Here is a 4,825-nt window from a genome sequence, read left to right as displayed (position 1 = left end):
CCCTATACCCCCCTCCTCTCCCCTACCTTCCCTATACCCCCTCCTCTCCCTACCTTCCCTATACCCCCCTCCTCTCCCCTACCTTCCCTATACCCCCTCCTCTCCCCTACCTTCTCTATACCCCCTCCTCTCTCCACTCCTCATCCCAAGAGGCCCTGGAGCAGCTGTGATCAGGTTAGAAGAGAATGACTCCTCAACCCAAGAGGTCCTGGAGCAGCTGTGAGAGAGCAGCAGTGTGGAAGTATTTGGGGAAATTTAAAGAAAGTTTCCTGGAAAAGAGGATTGACTGTTACGTAAAGGGTCAGAGCCACTGAGTGGACAAAATATTAAGGATACCCTCCTAATATTGAGTTACGCCTGGTCAGTTTGTCATGGAAAGAAAGGTGTCCTTAATGTTTTGTGTAAATTACATAATAATTATACATTTATGGATTGTTTTATGATGCCTATTGTTTTCTCTTTGTTCAACCTGCCATCTACCCACCTGGGGACTGAGGGTTATGAGAGAACCCCCACATCACTAGCTTCTTTATATTCAACCTGCCATCTACCCACCTGGGGACTGAGGGTTATGAGAGAACCCCCACATCACTAGCTTCTCTTTATTCAACCTGCCATCTACCCACCTGGGGACTGAGGGTTATGAGAGAACCCCCACATCACTAGCTTCTCTTTATTCAACCTGCCATCTACCCACCTGGGGACTGAGGGTTATGAGAGAACCCCCACATCACTAGCTTCTCTTTATTCAACCTGCCATCTACCCACCTGGGGACTGAGGGTTATGAGAGAACCCCCACATCACTAGCTTCTCTTTATTCAACCTGCCATCTACCCACCTGGGGACTGAGGGTTATGAGAGAACCCCCACATCACTAGCTTCTCTTTATTCAACCTGCCATCTACCCACCTGGGGACTGAGGGTTATGAGAGAACCCCCACATCACTAGCTTCTCTTTATTCAACCTGCCATCTACCCACCTGGGGACTGAGGGTTATGAGAGAACCCCCACATCACTAGCTTCTCTATATTCAACCTGCCATCTACCCACCTGGGGACTGAGGGTTATGAGAGAACCCCCACATCACTAGCTTCTCTTTATTCAACCTGCCATCTACCCACCTGGGGACTGAGGGTTATGAGAGAACCCCCACATCACTAGCTTCTCTTTATTCAACCTGCCATCTACCCACCTGGGGACTGAGGGTTATGGGAGAACCCCCACATCACTAGCTTCTCTTTATTCAACCTGCCATCTACCCACCTGGGGACTGAGGGTTATGAGAGAACCCCCACATCACTAGCTTCTCTTTATTCAACCTGCCATCTACCCACCTGGGGACTGAGGGTTATGAGAGAACCCCCACATCACTAGCTTCTCTTTATTCAACCTGCCATCTACCCACCTGGGGACTGAGGGTTATGAGAGAACCCCCACATCACTAGCTTCTCTTTATTCAACCTGCCATCCACCCACCTGGGGACTGAGGGTTATGAGAGAACCCCCACATCACTAGCTTGCATGTTCTGCAGCCTTGTAAAGATAAGGAGGGGACGACTGGGAGGAAGGTTGGCATTTATTGTCATGAATCTTGTTCTGGAGGCAGGTTGGCATTAATTGTCATGAATCTTGTTCTGGAGGCAGGTTGGCATTTATTGTCATGAATCTTGCCCTGGAGGCAGGTTGGCATTTATTGTCATGAATCTTGCCCTGGAGGCAGGTTGGCATTTATTGTCATGAATCTTGTTCTGGAGGCAGGTTGGCATTTATTGTCATGAATCTTGCCCTGGAGGCAGGTTGGCATTTATTGTCATGAATCTTGCCCTGGAGGCAGTTCAGCAAAGAATTCACTAGCTGGCACAGGCACAAAGTAATACAATCAGATTTTAATCCTAACCTCAACCCTAACCACACTGCTAATCCTTCCCTTAAATTAAGACCATAAAACAACATTATTTTCCACAGCCAATTCTGACTTTGCAGCTGGCATATCTAGAGGAAATCGCACAGTTCTGCCTCCAGGTCAAGATTCATGACAAACGTCAACCTGAGACTGACAGAGGCAATGTAAAATCAATAACAAAATAGTTTTCACAAATAACATGCTTTTTCTTGTTTTCAAGTATGTTTTATTATGAAAAGTACAATATATCCATGTATACTTGTACAACTATGGAGGGTATGTCCACATATAATTGTACAATTTGTTTTTCCAACATAAAAGACAAGAAATGATCACATTGGTATTTTAACGGTGTTATTGTAAGAGTTTAAATGTTTAAACAGAGGATACATCTAAAACAGGATAAAACAAGTGCAGTATGTTGTGAGAATGTTACTTTAACGTCGACTCATAACGTCACACTATAACTTCATGGGAGTCTTGTGGAAAGACTGCATGTTGTTTTGGGTGGATTGAGTGACGTCTTCATCAACATTTTGCAGAATATTCCTGTAATATTTTCACCTCTTGTCGGCTGCAGATATTCATAAGGAGTTCCAGTAGTTTATTTGCCATTTGCAGGTATTAAAAGTAATACATACATTGTAATTCCTTGTTGGATCTCTCTCACATACAGGACAGTACATACCAGAGGAGGCTGCTGAGGGGAGGACGGCTCATAATAATGTCTGGAACAGAGTGAATGAAATGGAACACATGGAAACCACGTGTTTGATACCATTCCACTTATTCCACTCCAGCCATTACAAGCCTGTCCTCCCCAAATAAGGTCCCACCAACCTCCTGTGGTACAAACACAAACAGTAAAATATATCATAAAAAATGCAAAGTGGTAAAAGATCAGAAAATATTACAAGCCTGTCATGTGTGAGTGTCCATTGTGTGTGTTTGTATATGTGTGTCCAGAGTGTGTGTGTCCAGTGTGTTTGTGTGTGTGTCCAGTGTGTCAAGCGTGTGTGTGTCTAGTGTGTCAAGCGTGTGTGTGTCCAGTGTGTCAAGCGTGTGTGTGTCCAGTGTGTGTGTGTCAGTGTGTGTGTCCAGTGAGTGTGTGTGTCCAGTGAGTGTGTGTGTCCAGTGTGTGTGTGGGTCCAGTGGGTCCAGTGTGTGTGTGTGTCCAGTGTGTGTGTGTCCAGTGTGTGTGTGTGTGTCCAGTGTGTGTGTGTGTGTCCAGTGTGTGTGTGTGTGTGTGTGTGTCCAGTGTGTGTGTGTCCAGTGTGTGTGTGTGTGTGTCCAGTGTGTGTCCAGTGTGTGTGTGTCCAGTGTGTTTGTATGTCCGTTTGAGTGAGTGTGTGTGTCCAGTGAGTGTGTGTGTATGTGTCATTCCAGTGTTTGTGTGTATGTGTGTTTGTCCAGTTTGAGTGGGTGGCCAGCGTGTGTGTGTGTCTGTCCAGTGTGTGTGTGTTTCAGTGTGTGTGTGTGTGTGTGTGTGTGTGTGTGTGTGTGTGTGTGTGTGTATGTCCAGAGTGTGTGTTTGTTCAGTGTTTGTTCAGTGTGTGTGTGTGCTTCAGTGTGTGTGTGTGTGTGTTAAGAGTGTGTCCAGTGTGTGTGTGTGTTCAGTGTGTGTGTGTGTGTGTTTCAGTGTGTGAGTATGTGCCCAGTGTTTGTGTGTGTGTGTGTGTGTTCAGTGTGTGTGTGTGTATGTGTGTGTGTTGAGTGTGTGTGTGTGTGTGTTCAGTGTGTGTGTGTATGTGTGTGTGTTCAGTGTGTGTGTGTTGAGTGTGTGTGTGTGTTGAGTGTGTGTGTGTGTGTGTGTGTTGAGTGTGTGTGTTGAGTGTGTGTGTGTGTGTTGAGTGTGTGTGTGTGTTGAGTGTGTGTGTGTGTTGAGTGTGTGTGTGTGAGTGTGTGTGTGTGTTGAGTGTGTGTGTGTGTTGAGTGTGTGTGTGTGTTGAGTGTGTGTGTGTGTGTGTGTGTTGAGTGTGTTGAGTGTGTGTGTGTTCAGTGCGTGTCCAGAATGTGTTTGTGTGTGTGTGTGTTCAGTGTGTGTGTTGAGTGTGTGTGTTGAGTGTGTGTGTGTGTTCAGTGTTGAGTGTGTGTGTCCAGTGTGTGTGTGTCCAGTATGTGTGTCCAGTGTGTGTGTGTCCAGTATGTGTGTCCAGTGTGTGTGTGTCGAGTGTGAGTGTGTGTGTGTCGAGTGTGAGTGTGTGTGTGTCGAGTGTGAGTGTGTGGGTGTCGAGTGTGAGTGTGAGTGTGTGTATGTGTTGAGTGTGTGTGTGTGTTGAGTGTGTGTGTGTGTGTGTTGAGTGTGTGTGTTGAGTGTGTGTGTGTGTTGAGTGTGTGGTGTTGAGTGTGGTGTGTGTGGTGTTGAGTGTGTGTGTGTGTTGAGTGTGTGTGTGTGTTGAGTGTGTGTGTGTGTGTTGAGTGTGTGTGTGTGTTGAGTGTGTGTGTGTGTGTGTTGAGTGTGTTGAGTGTGTGTGTGTTCAGTGTGTGTCCAGAATGTGTTTGTGTGTGTGTGTGTTCAGTGTGTGTGTTGAGTGTGTGTGTTGAGTGTGTGTGTGTTCAGTGTTGAGTGTGTGTGTCCAGTGTGTGTGTGTCCAGTATGTGTGTCCAGTGTGTGTGTGTCCAGTGGGTGTCGAGTGTGAGTGTGTGTGTGTCGAGTGTGAGTGTGTGTGTGTCGAGTGTGAGTGTGTGTGTGTCGAGTGTGAGTGTGTGTGTGTCGAGTGTGAGTGTGTGGGTGTCGAGTGTGAGTGTGTGGGTGTCGAGTGTGAGTGTGTGTGTGTCGAGTGTGTGTGTGTCGAGTGTGAGTGTGTGTGTGTCGAGTGTGAGTGTGTGTGTGTCGAGTGTGAGTGTGTGTGTGTCGAGTGTGAGTGTGTGTGTGTCGAGTGTGAGTGTGTGTGTGTTGAGTGTGTGTGTGTTGGGTGTG

This window comes from Salmo trutta, unplaced genomic scaffold, assembly GCF_901001165.1.
Source record: "Salmo trutta unplaced genomic scaffold, fSalTru1.1, whole genome shotgun sequence".
Classification (NCBI taxonomy): domain Eukaryota; kingdom Metazoa; phylum Chordata; class Actinopteri; order Salmoniformes; family Salmonidae; genus Salmo; species Salmo trutta.
This window is presented reverse-complemented; position numbering follows the sequence as displayed.